Here is an 18,991-nt window from a genome sequence, read left to right as displayed (position 1 = left end):
TGAAAACATCATTTGGCTTTGTGCAGTGCAGTTTTCATGCTGGAAAGGGCTTTCATTTTACTCTGATTTGTTTGAATTTTTTTTTTTTTTTTTTTTTTTTTAAGTCAGACTTGATGATGTGTCACAAGTCAAATCTGGAACATTGGCGAAAGCAAGCACTGAGTTTGCAATAACAAGTTTTATTTTTCATCGTTTCTCATCTCACTTTCGATAAATGTTGGTTTTGATCTTTCCAAATATGAATTTCCTCTAATGCCTTGAATGTAGTTTAGATTTATGGCACCCGAAAATGTTTTTAGTTCCACATTAGTCAAAATAGAATTTATGTCTCATTGTCTGATTTTCGTCTACAGCTTTCACTAAAGGCTGGTTTCATTAATGTTGTCAAGAGAAGATTTATATAGACACAAAGGCGGGGGCCAAGAGTTCAGAGACTGTTCCTGCCGTGCATGAATGGAGCGCAGCGCCGTGAAGTGGAGGGGGGGAACTTTGACATGTTTTTGTGATGACTGTTACGTGTGCATTTGCAATTTCACCGTGAACCGAAAACTTGAGCAGAGAGTGCACATCGGGGTTTTGTCCTTTTTTGGGGGGCGGGGGGGGGAAAGAGTGAGGGGGGCAGAAAGAAACAGAAAGAAAGTCGCCGGGGGACGTAGATGTATGTGGTGAGTCGGGGTGGTGTCGACAATTGCGTTGTTAAGGGCAGGAAACGAGTGTTTTCATTGCATTGCGAACAGGCTTGTTGTCATGTTGCAGAACTTTTGTGCAATGGCGTAACAGTTCGGGTCGTTTGTACCGAATGTTTTCTCAGAGCGTCGCAGTAGAAATCGGTGTTCACAGTCTGAAAACCTTCGGGAATGAATTCATGGGCGGCGATTTAGGTTCTGATGTTGACGGAAAGATGTGACTTGGAATATTTACTTCCATTTGTTATAGCCTCTCCCCGCTCTTAGTGGTTGTGTAGAGCAAGTGCCGGAGCAATTTTCACGTCAAAACAAAAGCAATATACACTTTGATGATCAAAGTGGCGGGAGACTTTCAGTTGTGGTTGGCACACCTGCGCGTGAGTCATCATCATCCAGCTGTCAAAAGGTCTGATCCTTCAGCTTTGTGAAGATGCGAAAAGCAGCTGACTGCAAGCAGGTGCAAAGTGTCTGAATCTTATTTCAACTCTTCACCTTTTTCATATTTCAGAAGAGAGCAAACTTTGATCTTGTGCCGAGCCTTTGTGACGTCTTTGTAAAAGGATGTGTGTGGGCCACAGCTCATTAACCCGATCACACTTCCTTCCACTAATATCCTGACGTATCCGTCAGCTATAACTAAAATACCCAGCGTGCTGTGACAGTACTTCTTTTGCTGGACTTCCCCCATTGAAGCATGAGCTTCTGTGGCAGATCATCTTTCCACCACCGCAGCTTGTCCTTATCATTTGACATTTGCTTTATTTAATTTTTTTTTTTTTTTTTTTAAAACCCCTGGCAGTGGTGATATCATGGCTACAAAAAGCGTAAGCTCTTATCGTCCGCTCTGAGTTGTGTTGCGGCACCCACAGAGAGGAAGCATCATTGTGAAACCATGTGGCAGGTCCCCCCCTTTCCCACAGGCAGATGTTCACTCAGCCGCCTGCTTGTCTTGCTGTCACATCCAGCCTGTTCTGTGTTCATGTGGGGTAGCGAGCCAGATGATGTAGGACACCTGTTTCGTTTAAGCTAAGCAGGTGTTTTACTTGGGACATGTACCAAAACATTGAAACTCATATGAAAAACGCAGTGTTTATCACGTTGGGGCATGTCGGGTCATGTCAGAGTAAATACTGAAGGGGCTTGTTCGCAGGGGCAACAGTTCCCTGATACCTTCATTTTGTGTTGAGACGGAAAAAGCACAAAAGGCACAGAATTTATTTTTTGTCTCCGTAGCAACCGCCGCGCCATGTAAGGTTGGGCTTTTCTTTTAGGAGTAGGCTTTGTTTTCTTCCTGTGTTTACGCCAATTAACAACACCCTCCGATGGACAGCGGAGCAGTGATCACGACGCAAAGTCACCACTGAATGCGACAGATTCTGCAAAAGTCCCAACGCTTACAGGAAGATGAAACCCTGTTTGTGTAGGAGATCAAGATAAAGCCATGAAATGTGACACGGCGAGTGCTGACTCACTTCAAAGAAAGAACAAAGAAATAGAATATAACATTCATGGTTATGTTGTCATTGTTGTATAATCTCATGAAAGTAAGACGGGTCCTCTTCCACCATGTTGTCACTATGTTTCTACAGTAACCCACAAGGGACAAACCAGACACTGACTCTTGAAAGATGAGTTTTGCAAGTTTCCTAGCCACCGCAGGTTCTCTTAAGTCGCAAAAAAAAGCATCAAAAGCCAGCAGTTCAAACCGAAGTAGAGACAGTTGCTGCTGTGGAGACGTTATATTGTCTCATCTGGTTGCTTTGGTGTAAACTGGCCAGGTTTTAGAATGTTGCAACTGTCAAATCGCCTCGTTGCCCATTTGTGGTCAAAACCGGGACTTCCATAGTTGGAATGAGGTGTTCAGTTGTTTGCAATGTGCAACCTTACCACTAGATGGCCCTAAATCCTACAAGCCTCTTCTAATTAAGCATTGGGCTATTACAGTAGTTTAACTTGGTGCTGAGGAATAAAATCCACCTCCCAGCACCTGTGAGGCTCTCTTAACTGAAATGCTACAGTTCACTGCTTTAATCTGTAATCTAAGGCGTAAAATCGACAGATGGTGGTTTGAATGGAGTCGGTCGGTTTCGAGCTTATGCTCCCAGGTATTCTGTATTCGCCCGAAGCACCCGTGTGGAGGATTTAGTGGCACCTTGTGGCGAGGTTTTAGATCTGTGCCGACTGAACACCCCTCACCGTCATCTCCCAAGTGTGTACGAGAATCAAGAGGCAACCAAGCACGGCGTCGCCCGTCGCTTTACGACCTGCTGTTTTTAGCCCTCGTGTTCGGCATTTCGTCCCATCACCATCTTCGGTTTTTAAGAGTCAGAAGTGAACATATTTGGACGTGCGGGTGAGGAGCGTGGATCTGAATGGTAAACCTGAGTACATTACACCCGCCGTGTGCCTGTCATGTCAGACCCCCCCCCCCCCCAAAAAAAAAAAAAAACAACAACCCATAACTCTCTTTGAGGCCTGATATCTAATCAACGATGGAAATATTTTCTGAAGAACCGCCAGAACACTGATCAGGAGTGATTTAGCAAATTCAATTCAATTCAATTTTATTTATGAGGCGCCAAATCACAACAGGTTATTTCGTGGCACTTAACACATTAAAGTCCTTACAGTGGAACTTTACAATATTACACAGAGAAACCCAACAAAACAAAAATTCCCCTCGGGGGTTAATAAAGTAACTACCTAACCTAACAATACAACAATTTCCACATAAGCTTGGAGGGAAATAAAACAAGTCTTTAAGGGAGAAAAACCTCCAACAGAGTGAAGCAAGAACTCCCTCTTAACAGGAAGAAACCTCCCGACAGAACCAGGCTCAGAGGTGGGCGGAGGTATCTGCCTGGACCGGTTGGGTGAGGGGAGAGCAGAGAGAGAAAAGGACAGCATAGAGATACAAGACATGAGCTGTTGGTGGGGACGACAATCACAGCAGAGACGTGCAGCTCCACGGACGGGAAATGTGCAAAAGAAAGAACAGAAACTATGCAAGCGAGGGAAAAGAATGGAGATGAAACAAACAATAAACAAAAACTGCGGGAGAGAAATTAATGAGATGTAATGGTGAGATATGAGTGTATAGAGAGTTAAAGAGTGACATTTATAAGCTGTGGTGGCGAGATATGAGTCTATAGAGAGTGAACGAGTGAGAGGAAAGAACCTCATCTAACGAGGTCCCCCAGCATCCTCGGCCTATGACCTCATCACTGTCCAGCTCTAACTCTAAACTTTATCAAAGAGGAAAGTTTTGAGTCTAACCTTAAAGCTTGAGAGGGTTTCTGCCCCTCAAACACAAACTGGGAGCTGGTTCCACAGGAGAGAGCTGGTTCCACAGGAGAGGAGCCTGAAAACTGAAGGCTCTTCCTCTCATTATACTTTTGGAAACTCTGGGAACCACAAACAGATTGTGTGACTTCCTGGATTAACTGGATTTTATGAGACACATAAAAATCCCACTGATTAAGATATCTATAGCCTTCCGCAGAAACAATAATAGCGGCAATAATACATCATCTACGGTGGTACAAATAGTTTAGTCTTTTAGACCTAGAGGACCTGACCTTTTTGTTACCAGCTGACTGAGCCACTTTACCTCGCTCCCGGTGTTTGTGCCAAACTATGCGACCCATCTGTCGGCTACAGCTCCACACTTGAGTTGTGCATGAGATTAGTTTCAATCTCCTCTTCCAACTCCGGACAAGGGAATAAATGTTGTTTTGTGTGGTTTTTTTTGTTTTTTTTTAACGGTCAAACAACTCCTTCAAATAAGTTCGATTTGCCAGATTTAACCAAAATCATCCTTCACTCGCGCCACCCCGGCGAAGGAACGGTGAAACCCGGATGGTCTGCGCTGCAGAACCACTCGTGTCTCCGGTGTCCCAGAAACGGGTTGTCTTTCAACCTGTTCTTCACACCTCCTGATGAGTTTTATAGGAACAGCGTCGTCAAAAAAAAAAAAAAAAAAAAAAAAAAACAGTGACAGAGAGAGGCCCAGCCGACATGATGTAGGAGGTTTCACTCGATTCGTGTGCGCCTGTCGCCGCGCTGCAGAGCAGACTGAAAGCCAATCAGCTCCCGGTGCGCTGGTTTCACTCCTGCTTTTCTTTTACGCGCGCGCATCTCTTTATGTGTGTACATTGCACGAACTCGCTGCAATCCCCCCCCCCCCCTCCCTTCCTCCTCCTCCGCCCCCGCGTCCTCCCACCCACACACAAACACAGACCAAATAAAATGCAGGTCATGAGCGCATTCTTTCTAGTCACTCCCCTGCGTTCACGCTGAAAACCTGTCGCTGAGCTCCTACAGGATGCTCAGAGCACTGATGGACCAGAGGAGGACGGATGCTGAGGGAGGTCGCGTGCTCCACCAGGGCAAGCGCGCGAGGAAGCTCGCAGTGGTGGTGGCCGTGCAGAGCGTGCTGGTGGCCGCGTGCCTGTTGTTCACTCTTCACGTTTACTGGAAGTTTGACAACGAGGTGAGTGCTGGGCAGACTTGTACTTTATTATTATTATTATTATGTAAAAAAAAAAAACGGAATTCTTAAATCAATTTTATGCAACTTGAGAGTTGTTAGAACAAACTCTCAAATACATCAACGCTGTGTAGATTCATTTCATGCAAGTAGCCTGCACTTGATGATTCAGACAATTTTCTCTGCTTTTATACAATGTATTTAACATTTGCTGTTAAAACTCTCAATTAATGTTAGATATCCGGCACACATTTTTATTTCCACAAAGACGAATTACCTGACATTTTTTGTCTTAATAATGTCTTTGTCGTGCATGTGCTCACAAGAGACAGGAGGCTGCAGAAACTGTAAAGCTGTAACTAAAATATTACACTACAACAACAACAACCCCTGAAATTGAGAAAGGACCAAACTCTGACCAAATTAGATTATCATTCAGAGCTGGAAGTTAATCCAAGCTGTTTTTTTTTTTTTTTCTTGAACTTGTCATTTAATGGGGGCTGTTGTTTTTTTTTCACTGAGGGAACTGAGTAAATTATATGATTATGGCAATATAAAGCTTAACATTAACTTGTGCTGTTGTGAAACAATCAGGGAGGTATTATATCTTAAGTTCCTGCTCACTCACAATACAGATGCTCGTATCAGGCGCTTACTGTTGCAGGACGTTCAGCTCTGAGTTTTTGAACCCATCACTGTGATTACATTGAACTGCCTTTTAAAAGAGCTGTGTTTAATTTTGATTTTAAATCTTTATCTTAAATTTAGACTCAGTAGATTAAGGGTCCATTTTAGAAGGCTGGATGACTGATGATCTACACAGACATATGCGCAGTTACAGTATAATGATGATTATTTTAATGACTAACATTTGTTCTACTTTTAGGCTGTACCTATTGCCTGTCTGCTGCTCTCACTACAGATATTAATCATCCCACTGCGTGACTTTCCCTAGTTTCTGTCACCCTCTCTGTTTCCACACCACATTTCTTAACCACTGCAGCAAACAAACAAGTTAGAGCTTCCCAGTCGAACATCAAGGTATCGCAGAGCAGAGCTGTGACCTTTCAAAAAAAAAAACAGAGATCAACATTTTTAACATTAGTCACACTAGCAGTGAAGACTAGCTAACACCTGGGAAGCTGCTGTAGGAAGTCAATAAACAAAGTGTCTAATGTTTGTTTGTGTCTTCTCTCGGCAGACGTCCTCTCCTTACGAAGACTTTGTGCACATACAGTTTGATGCCATTAAAGGTGAGATAAGACCTTCGAGTTCTGATGTGATCACGTGCCCCCTTTTGTTGAAAAAAAGAAAAAAAAGAAGAAAAAAAGGCTTTTGAGATTCATATCAAGCTAAACAACAGACTTTTTTTTGTTGTTGCACTTTCCACTTCCTGTTTCACACTCCTCTTTTCATCCTCCAGTCCCTCCAGAAAATTCAACGCTGAAGTTTGCACACACTCGTAGCAGTGCTCAGATTGATCTGAACGAGAATAAAGACAAGATCTACATCAAATGCACCGGGCCCTACGTCTTGCATATGGACGTGTGCTATAAGAAAGAGAAGATGGAAGGGATGCTGCAGCTGCAGGTGGTGGGGCGGGACGCTCCCGTCAGCACTTTCCCGCTGCAGGCTTCCCATGAGGTCTGCAGTGGGCTCCACAGTTTAGCTTACCTCCGGGTGAAGGAGGTGGTCAGTCTGCACTTGTACTGCAGACAGTTGTGCAACATCAAGAATGTGACTGTGGGCCTGAGCTATCTGCTGGGGAAGAATTGTGCATATTGATGATGAGGGCCATTAAACGCTCTCGGAAGACGAAAGATCCAGAAGCGCTCGTCTGTGTTCGTCTATCGCTAAGACAGCAGACACACTAAGCCTGATTCACACACGTGGTATGACTTGTGTTGGCAGACTTTTTTTTTTTTTTTTTATAGTTTGTTTATTACCTCAGCCAGGGTCACTGTGCCTTATAATTTGACCGGCAGTGAGAAATCTCAACAGCTTGTGCACATTCCTGGGCGAATGATTACTTGTGTGTTTCGGTTCTTTTTGATTAAGGCTGCAACTGACTATTATTTTCCATTTGTTTATTTCTTTACTAATCATCTGGTATGGAAAGCATCAGAGATGCCCCGGTGCCAAAGGTGGCCTTTTGAAATGGCCTCCGATTGTCCAAAGATATTCAGCTTACTCCTATGTAAGACGAAGGAAATCATTTAAAAAGCTGGAACCACTCTTATAGCAAAAACATCATTTGTTTTCCACATGGGACACGTGTTCACGTGGATGACACATCAACATGTTTACTACATGTTGATAACATGGGATTCTAAATGGGCTTCACGCCACACACAAAATGCTTAATGATTTATTGACTTTATGGGGTTTACAAAAGAAAAGAAATCCAAATTACTGCTTTGTCAGAGTTGAATGAGTGTTTAACTGAATGTTATCCAAAATAATGTAACTCCTGGTTTGCATTCAGGCTGCTGCTTTTTTAGGGGGTTTCGAAGCCTCTGCACTTCTCAGGTGCTCTCTGGTTTATATACATACATACATACATACACACACACACACACACACACACACACACACACACACACACACACACACACACACACACACACACACACACACACACACACACACACAGCATCTTGTTCAATACTTTATTTCACTATAATTTTTTGTGTTGTACCTAATGAATGTATTTGTTATTGGTGCCTTTATCCCCCTGTTAAGGTCTGATCTGAGTCTCATGAAGTCGCATGTGTGCCGTGCAGCTGCCAGACATGAAGTTTTACTTCTCATGGCTTAACAGACATTAGACAATAATATGTAGGTGGCCAAATTTCCTGACCTGTGCTTTCTTTACCTCACATGTTACTGGACATGATTGGATTTGCTTGGTGCTGGTGTCTCTGGAGTTAGACACGTGTCAGACAGGCTTGAAGCTCCTCTGACACAGAGTGCGCACAGGACAGACCAGAAAGGAGATGAGTGAAGTGGGAGTTTTTACTCTTTTGATTGTATCTGCACTGACAGTATGTACATTTCTTTTTAATGTTTTAATAAGTCACCTTTTGACACGTGTTATTTTAAATTATGCATACAGTTGTACAGCATCAACCAAGTGCTTACTGATCCCCTTTCTTTATGCTGTATTTGTTAAGCTATGAGGTTGTCAATGAAAAGTCATGTTTTGATGATTGTGGGATCAAACTCTTTAAAGAATGTTGTGAGGAACATTATACTGTACTGTAACACAGGTTTACCGTCTGGTCCAGTGTTTTAAACAATGCAATGTTCTGTGTTATTTCTTCTTACATTGATTGATTTGATGACTTTGATTTTCAAATAAAACCTTTAATACACTGTAACCAAAGTAGTGTGTTTTAATTAGGAGACATTGCATTTTGATTTTTCATATGGTCAATGAAAACATAAATTTCAGTTCTGCTTTGAATGGTCGCACTAAAGGACTTTATACAATATGCCAATTTATGCATAACTCAGGGATTGTACAGTGTTGCTCACCTGTTGGGATGAAAGTTCAATTAAAATAATTTTCCATTTCGCAATAAGCTTCTTTTCTTTGTTTTTATTGTTCTGACTCTCTCTCTCTCTGTGTGTGTGTGTGTGTGTGTGTGTGTGTGTGTGTGTGTGTGTGTGTGTGTGTGTGTGTGTGTGTGTGTGAGAGAGAGAGAGAGAGAGAGAGAGAGAGAGAGAGAGAGACAGACAGAGAGCGAGAGAGACAGAGAGAGCGAGCCAGCAGTTTCATCATCATTGCCTGATATGTCTAACATGGTCTAACAAAAAGTGAAAGTGAATGGAGAAAGGATCCCTCATACGTCACACTTATTCAACCACTTTACACCGTCAGGCTGCAGTTTCTTTCACACTCACTTAACCACTTAAGCCCAGGACCATTGCTGTGTTCCAAATGATAAACTTTACTTACTGTATACACTAACAATTAGTGCTCTTATATGTCAGGACTCTTTATTTCTCCAGAAATAACCGCACCATGATGCACTGAAGCACACAATTGGTTCAGGATGTGTTGAATAAATTGCTAAATTGCTTACACACACACACACACACACACACACACAACTATGTTTTGGCACGAGGGATGAGAATCAATTGCTGCAGCAAGCTCAAACTTGAACGGTGAGAATTTCGCCCACATCAACGAGTTTATATTTAGTGAGAGGGTGTGAATTGTAAATGAAATGAAATGACATCAACACCGGGGCTTGTCAGATTTGTCTTTTGAACCATATCCCATTCCACATAAACAGGGATTGCCGATGAGATGCTTGAAGAACTCAAGAGACTGTGTCATAAAATGACATCTCTAATTAATACACGTAACTAGATATGTGATTTATTTGTTCAATTTTTTTTTTATCAAGACCTAAATAAACCTCGCTAACAGTAGCAGAAGAAAAAGTGGACACGATGTGGACTCGAGTAGAATGAACTCGCTCCTGGTTTACGCTCCTAAATACTCTTGACAAAGCAGAGAAATCTGCAAGTTGTACCGACTCACGACTCACTTGTGTGTATGTAATGTAATGATATATGATCTGAGTTAGCTTAGCCCTCCTGTTAGCTCCAACCAGTTTGACTGTTCTCTTCTGACCTATCTGATCAACAAATTACTCATTAAAAACCCTGCAGCTGATCCAAAATGCTGCAGCAAGAGTACTGACCGGATTTAGCAGAGAGATCATATTTCTCCAGTTTTAGCTTCTCTTCACTGGCTTCCTATGAAATCAAGAATAGAATTTAAAATTCTCTTGACGATTTACAAAGCCCTACATGACCAGGCTCCATCATATCTTAGAGATCTTATAGAACCATATAATCCTAGCAGAGCACTTCGCTCTCTGTACGCTGGTCTGCTTGGGGTTCCTAGAGTTTACAGAAGTAGAATGGGAGGCAGAGCCTTCAGTTTTCAGGCTCCTCCCCTGTGGAACCAGCTTCCAGTTTGTGTTCGAGAGGCAGAAACCCTCTCTAGCTTTAAGATTAGACTCAAAACGTTCCTTTTTGATAAAGCCTATAGTTAGGGCTGGCTCAGGTGGACCTGAACCAACCCTTAGTTATGCTGTTATAGGCCGAGGCTGCTGGGGGACCTCGTTACATGCTGAGCTTCTTTTCTTTCCTCCTACTCTTTAACTGACTCATACCTCACCATCTTTTTCTCTCCCATATATTTTCCTTATTGTCTGTTGTCGCCGTTCAGTTCCCTCGCTCGCGTAGTTTCTCTTCTTTCTTTTGCAGATGTCCCGCCATAGAGCTGCATGTCTCTGCCCTGCGCTTGTTGTCTCCACCAATAGTTCTTCTCTTCTATCTCTCTGCTCTCCTCTCACCCCAACCGGTCGAGGCAGATGGCTCCGCCCACCTCTGACCCTGGTTCTGTCGGAGGTTTCTTCCTGTTAAGAGGGAGGTTTTTTTTTCTTCAGTTAAATTGAATTTAATTGAATGGGGATAATCCAGGAGATCAGACCGGTTTCTGAAACACTCAAGCCAACCTTTCTGGCACCAACCATCATAAATTGTTCAAGAACAATAAGATTACAGATCCTATCAACAAAAAGCTGCCGGCCTAGTAGTAAAAGGTGTTTATGTTGGTTTTCTCCACTCCTTTCTAGATGGTGAGCCAACGTCATAAAACATCATCCAAGTAAATAATTTTACAGTGAGCTCAAAGTTCAGCAGGTTTGTGTGCATTGCAAGAGATATGAGAAAACATGCATGCTTTACACCTGCAACTGAATTTGATCAAACTACAACTGTATTAGGCAAATGAGAAACATGGTAAAGTCCAAATAAGTATTTGTGCTTCACACAAAGCAACAAATTAAAAACCAACATTTCCACAAGCAAATGGAAGAACTTACAATCAAATAATATACTTTAAACTTTCTATTTAAACTAAACAATCTTTACCAAAGCTGGTAAACTTTCCATCCGGGGACAGCACATGCATCGACTGAAGCATCTTCTCATTTCTAGCTGATGACCGTTAATTTTATGCACAAAAATTTCAACAGTCACTGGCAAGTCTTTTATGTCTTAATGTGTCCAGCTGACTCATTTCAAAACCCCTGAAAGGATCTTAAATATCTACTCAATGGCTATATACATCATCATGCTGAAATACTGAGGCTATCGCTGCATTTCATAAATTTTAGTATTAAATTGTCATATATGTTGAATTTCTATCATGGAACAGATCATGTGCCCTGTAGTACCTTCTGACTGATGAGCATTTTTATGAGAATTGCAGTTACTGAACTCTGAAACCTTATGGTGATACTGCTGTGCACTTCAGTTTTGAGCCGTGCAAGTACAGGAAGTACAAAGGACGGCATATAAAAGCTGAAAGCCGCTAGAAGACAGAGTTTTACAGTACTGTGTTGCATTTTCCTCCGAAACATGGAAAGACACTTGCTGCTAACAACACTTTCGCATTTCTACATGTTGCTGTACACTGTCTGATCATATTTAAAGTTACCTCTTGGCGTATTAACTTTGCATCATGCCACAGTAATCAGCCACGTTTGGTAGCGTGTGTAAAATTGGAAGTCTTAAAACAGACAGGCTAAGTTAATTATTATTACCTTCCTGATTAATTACAGCATGCTTTGTATCATACTTATTCAATACACAAGATGGGTAGATCTGTCAACAGCAGGTATGTAAAAATCACTTGATCACTTTGATCCTTTTGTATTCGATGTGTTTGAACGCACAATTATCCTGTGATAGTGCTGTTCTGATAATTGTGGGAGTGTTGCTATACAGTAAATAGTCTAATTCAACAGCTCTAGTAATCCATATTATGGAAAGAACTACTCAAGCAAGTAAAGAGAAACCACAGTCCATCCTTTACTTTAACATATCAAGATCAGTTCATCTGTGAAAATTCAACAATTTCCTCCAAGTGCAGGTGCAAAAAATAGTGAACGCTGTGATGAAAGTGGCTCTCATGAGGACCGCTGCAGGAAAGGAAGATCAAGATTTACTTCTGCTGCAAAGGAGAAGTTCATTAGACTTACCAGATTCAGAAATTGTCGATTAACGGCACCCTTTATTAGACTGAGTCAACATTAGTGTTTCCTTGAGAGACACGTTTCCACATCAACTGTCCAGTTGTGATGGTGAATGGATGCTTTGCCAGTCCCATTGTTAGAGATTTATGCAGAATTTAAGGCACAGTACTCAGCAGGGCTTGAAGCCTCCAGGCTCTGTGATGGCTGTTTAACCAAGAAAGAGAGTGAAGGAGTGCTGCAGATGGCGTGGCCTCCATTGTTACCTAGCCTAAAACCTGAACTGAGATGGTTTGGGATTAGCTGGATTGCAGAGTGAAGGAAACGCAGCCCACAAGTGCTAGGTGCCTTTTGGGTAAAATAGTTATCACGCAGAGACAGTCAGGCCAAAGAAGAAGCTATTTTATTCATTGTGCATTGTGAACTTGTTAGGGTGGTTGTGGACAAAAATTCTTTCTTTTCTTAATATGTTGGATTTTTTTTTTTAGATGCTGCAGCTAACAGTGGAGGTAACATATTTTATTGTTTTAATATCTCTATAAAAACAGGCACTGTACAGATATAGTCTGGCTTCGAAGAGAACAAAAAACATATTTTTAAACAAAATGGCAGAGGGCTTTTTGGTGTCCAATCCCTGATATTTTGACAAATTTCACCAGAAATCCATGGTGTGTGTGTGTGTTGTTAAACATTTTCAGATTAAGTGTCCGTGACCAATGGAGCATGAGGAAGTTTTTCTGAGAAAATCCTCAGATTTCATGAACAGAATGCACAAATAAACCTGAAGTGGAGCGTTTTTGTATATGTTTAGTGTCGCAAGATATCCTCTTCAGCACATAGAGCTTCAGGTCATCCTGAACTCACAAGAATTTACGATGCAGGACACCACTGGTTTACAGATAAACTCCCAAAAGCTTTCACGTCATAAAACTCCCCTATCAAGCTTGGGTTTGACTCTGTCTCATGCTGTGAACCAGCTGACCTCTGATCCTTCCGTTTGCCCAACAAGGTGAAACTATTCAGACAACTAATGTCTGCTGCCCCATCGTTGAACATTGTTACAACTGCACAATGACACACTCAGTATTCAAGCTGAAACTATAATGCACATATCATGTTTTATTCTGTTTGTTTCTCATGCAAATTAGTAACATTTGTACATATCATTGATGTTTAGAAGCCTTTCTTTCAGGTTGATCTGCATACTCTCTGCCCATCTTTAGTTACTTATATTGGCAAACAATATTAACTTGTACTAAGTATTTGTGTAACTGATATCAACAAGTGTTTAACTTTAGTCATGGTAGATGAATAATGTACTTTTATTCTTAGCCGTATCAAAAATAATAATTAGCCTTTCTTAAAGGAAGCATTCTCCCTGTTTTCAGAGCAGGCTCAGCGAGTGGTCATCTGACACTTGACCCCTCCTCCAGCCTGGCCATTCATAACACTAAGCCTCAGACTGAAGCAGGCATTTTCTGATCAACCTTCATATTTATCATTAGTCCCTCTCTGTTTAAATTAATGTCACACTTTCTGATCGTTTTAGTTACCACGCTCTATACTTTCATTAACCCCGAGTAAACTTTAAGCCGAGTGAACAGAATTAGATAAAGGTGAGCAGAACTCTGAAAGAAATCAACAAACCACAGTCATAGCTTTTTAACTTGTTTCAAGCAGAGTCATTCCTGCTCATCAGTCTGCAGTACGAAAGTGCTCTCTCTGGAAGACGATTTACAACGTCTATATAAATATATAATTAGACTGTGTGAAACTACTTATAAGTTCCTGGCAGGCAATAAAACTGAAGACCTACACACCATTTAAGGAAGTACTTAGGACTGGACTGTGTAAATAGTCAGAAAGATGATAAGGCCAGTTGTTACCTGTGTGTGTGTGTGTGTGTGTGTGTGTGTGTGTGTGTGTGTGTGTGTGTGTGTGTGTGTGTGTGTGTGTGTGTGTGTGTGTGTGTGTGTGTGTGTGTGTGTGTGTGTGTGTGTGTGTGTGTGTCTCCATTCAAGTCTGAAACCTGTCATCCAACCTTGCCAGCAGTGGCCCCAAGCCAGGACCGAAAAGTGTGGGCGGGACAATAACAGTGATGTAACAGCATGCAGTTTCTCTCGTAGAGGAATTTCCTGCAATATGGGTCAAACCCAGAGACTTGAGAGAGACAGTGAGAGTTTTGAAAATGCCGCCTTCATATTTTTTTTGTGCATCTGTGTTTCAGTTAAGCTTTGTGTTTTCCACCCACTTGCTCTTGACTGAAACAGGTTGCATGAACAGATGAGGTTGGGCCTGTGAGAGCAGCTTGTCTGTGCCAAGTGTTGTGATACCATTTGTGTTGCCTCACCTGTGCTGTCATGTTGATCATTTTAATCCCTTTACATGCAAATTCTTTGAGAGGAAGGAATGAAAAGGATGCAAATCTTCGCAGACACCAGAGATGACAATGCAGTGGCTTCGGGTGTTCGTTCATGCTCACTATGCTTAACGATTGCTTTTAATTAACAGAAGGAACTATGTTTAAGAAAGGAAGTAAAAAAAAAGGTCCACCTCCACCCTGGTGTGCATGGTCAGCAGACAGGCCATTACAGAGTTCAAGTTGAGATGTAGGTGTCAGTAATAATAATGAATGAGCCGGTAATCATCAGTCCATCTCCTATAATCCTCTCCTGGAGAAAGGTATGGGGGTACTGCTCTGAGCAGACCTGATCCTTCAGTGGAAGCTGACTGATCCATTCATGATTCCTGCAGCCCAACAGCATCTATTACGTATATCTTTATATATAAAGTATATCAACCTTTTGGATTTCTCTGGTTTACTACATTAACAAGTCATGAAATAGGATTTAATCTTCATCTTGTATAGATTGTAAAACAATCTGCTTAGGCAATATTAAGAACACCCAAACAACACACCCATTAATTATTTCCAGTCCAGGCTGGTTAAACCGCATAAAATATGCTTTGATCTTCATCTTAGTTTAAACTATAAAACAATCTGCTTAGGCTATATTAAGAACACACCCAAACAACACACCCATTAAATCTTATTTTTAGATCGCACAGGACAGAAATTTCAATCATATGTTTTGCAGGACCTGATAAGCTCTGGCAGAGACTCAAAACAATCCGGAAAAAAAACCAAAGTGTAATTATTAAACCGACTGTGCACGGGGAGAGGGATTCCCTTGCTCCTTTCTGTTCACTCTTTATTGCTCTTGGGCGGGATTAACTGAGCTCGGGATTCCCACTTTCACTGTCTGTGTGTGGGAAGACATGGGCTATATTAAGAGGCAAAAACCCTGCGAGTATCACAGTCTGCATTATGGATGAACATCAAGCAGGACAGGAGGAGAAGCTGGTGCAGGTCAGGGTGGCGACAGACAGTCTGGATGTCACTCATCGACCCAGAGGCTCACGTACCTGCTTTAGGTGTGCGGTTGCTTGGGCAACAGTGATGGGACTGCTGGTTGTGGCTCTGATGGCGGCCTTCATCCTTCATTATTTCATGTTTACACCATCATGCAACCAGGTGAGAAACACATCGTAGCACTGAGAGAAAGTCTTCATCCATGTGTGTCCATACATGTCTGTTTATAATAAATCTGTCTATCTACAGGGGGCTCTGGCAGAGAGTGACACAGCAAAATTCAACAGAACATTTAAACTGATAAGTAAGCATCACTTATATTTCAACTGCTTCTGAACTTCCTGATCGCATGTTAATTTTTTTAGTGTGCTGATGGAAAATATTTAATTTTCTTTTCTAGAGAGTGATGAAAAGGGAAGATATGACATCTTCACAACGGATAAAGCTGTCACCTATTTAATCTACGGATGGGTGAGGCTCTCCAGTGTCACCAATGAGGACATCGTTCTCTCTATGCACACGAGGGATAAAGACACCAGAGATATCCAAAGTAAGAAGAGTAACAAGACTGAGATCTTCTTTTTCGAAAAGGTCAAACTGGTTAATGGCATCACAATAAGCATTTCCTTCAGGCCTGACTTCACAGACAGCTCTTTCCATGTCTACGAACTCTGACTGGGCTGATTAACAGACAGTCTGCATGTCAGCAACACAAACTGCCGTCAGAGCCTCATGTTCGCATGTGACTCAGTACGGTGCTGCCGAAACCTGCCGCTCCAGGTGTTAAGCAATTTCAGAGGATCCACATTTGCGCTCTTAAAGAAGTGTCATGTAAAGTGAAGCAGTTTCATGGCTGTGTTGTATTTGTGCTTGATGGAGTTGGCGCGGTCTGTCACAAGAGAGGATGCAGAGCTGAGCTGAGCACACCAAACTAAAGGTGCAGTTGCAGGTGTGTCAGTAGTGAAAGCTGCTTGTAGAATTTGTAATACATATTTTGACCCAAAGAAAGTTAAAACGCTCGGAAAACGGTTAAAATTTTGATGACAACTCATATTGTGCTTTGCTTTCTTGTCATCCACCATTCAGATACCGTATACCACTAAAATAGTGTTAATTTCACTTTCACATTAAAAAAGTTTCCATGCTCCTTAATCATTTTCATCTCTCTGATTGACTTCTCTTACCTGTTAAAATGACAAGTTTTGTTTTCGCACTCCCAACTCTCGGATATATATCTTCTTATATTGAAGGATGTAAAATTGTCAGAGGTAGAAGGTTGATCACTGTAAAAATTCTGTCACAAGTCTAAAGAAAACAGATTTTTAGGACCTTTGCATTGTGTTGGTATGTGAGCCAGTATTGTATTTCATCCGGGGATTTAAATAAACACAGTGTTGAATGTTGTACATATTGAAATAAAATAAACACACTGTTTGAAATTTTGTTTCGTGGTAGATTCAGATGAACTTTTTAATGCATTTTGACAAGACTCTAGGACTGTGGCTTTCTGCCCCTGTCTTACATTGAATTCATTTTTTAAAATACATGATTTCTGTGTGGCCTCCATGGACTGAAGGAACAAAACAACGAACTAAGATTTGTATACACCTCAACCCAAAATGTGATATATTTTTTGTGAAACTTGTCTTTGTCATGGTCCTTTATAGTTTAAATTTAGACATGATATATGACCAGTTTGCAATGTTTCAACTCTGTACATTCCCAAAGTAACTCCAGATATCCTTTTGTATCAAAGTTGAATGAGTTGTTGCTGGTTACTATCATTGCTGTGATATTTTATTTTTCCACCATCCATCATGTATACCCGCTTTATCCTGAACAGGGTCACGGGGGGGCTGCAGCCTACCCCTCACTTTAGGTGAAGGCAGGGTTCACCCTGGACAGGTCACCAGTCTATCACAGGGCCAACAAATAGAGACAGACGGAAACAAAGATCATTCACACCCTCAACACCTATGGGCAATTTATAGAATCACCCATTAACCTGAGATGCATGTTTTTGGATGGTGGGAGGAAGCCGTAGTATCCGAGTAGAGAACCCACGCAGCCACAGAGAGAACATGCAAACTCCACACAGAAAGGCCAAGAACCTTCTTGCTGTGAGTTAACCACTGCACCACCCATATTTGAATTTTATTTATTATTTATTTTACAACATATCTTAATTCATCAGCAATGAATGAATCACTACATTTTGTTCCCGATTAGAAATAATTCTGATATTATGAATATTGTTACATTGGATTTTTTTTTATACATTTCTTTCACTTTATCCACTGCACATGACTATACACCTCCTGATTTTAATGCTCCATTTACAATGTAAGAATCAATGCCTTTTTGTATCTGCTTGCAGCCATAATATTGATTTGTTATGTTGTTTGTCTAATTTATCATGGTTTACTGTGATGTAAACTTATGAGTAATGTAAATGTGTTGGTATCACCAGCTCACCGAGTGGATCAGGACACCAGAAAAATTAATGACTTTAAGCAAGACAGAATTGTTGATATGGTTAGAAACATTTAGTTTTGTTATTTTTGATTCTTCTTAATTTCCTGTTATAATTGTCAGTACAGTGCATCCGGAAAGTATTCACAGCGCTTCATTTTTCCCACATTTTGTTATATTACAGCCTTATTCCAAAATGGATTAAATTCATTTTTTCCCTCAAAATTCTACACACAATACCCCATAATGATGTGAAATATTTTTTTTTTGAAATTTTTGCAAATCTATTAAAAATCAAAAATGAACAAAATCACATGTACATAAATATTCACAGCCTTTGCCATTACACTCAAAATTGAGCTCAGGTGCATCCTGTTTCCACTGATCATCCTTGAGATGTTTCTACAACTTGATTGGAGTCCACCTGGTAAATTCAGTTGATTGGACATGATTTGGAAAGACACACACCGTCTATATAAGGTCCCACAGTTGACAGTGCATGTCAGAGCACAAACCAAGACATGAAGTCCAAAGAATTGTCTGTAGACCTCCGAGACAGGATTGTATCGAGGCACAGATCTGAGGAAGGGTACAGAAAAATGTCTGCAGCATTGAAGGTCCCAATGAGCACAGTGGCCTCCATCATCTGTAAATGGAAGAAGTTTGGAACCACCAGGACTCTTCCTAGAGTTGGCCGCCCGGCCAAACTGAGCGATCGGGGGAGAAGGGCCTTAGTCAGGGAGGTGACCAAGAACCTGATGGTCACTCTGACAGAGCTCCAACGTTGCTCTGTGAAGAGAGGAGAACCTTCCAGAAGGACAACCATCTCTGCAGCACTCCACCAAGCAGGCCTGTATGGTAGAGTGACCAGACGGAAGCCACTCCTCAGTAAAAGGCACATGACAGCCCA

The sequence above is a fragment of the Brachyistius frenatus genome, unplaced genomic scaffold, assembly GCF_029030835.1.
Source record: "Brachyistius frenatus isolate BFR_SWC_R1_liver_20210118 unplaced genomic scaffold, ASM2903083v1 Contig_18, whole genome shotgun sequence".
NCBI lineage: Eukaryota > Metazoa > Chordata > Actinopteri > Embiotocidae > Brachyistius > Brachyistius frenatus.
The sequence above is the reverse complement of the archived record's forward strand: the minus strand, read 5'-3'. Positions refer to the sequence as shown.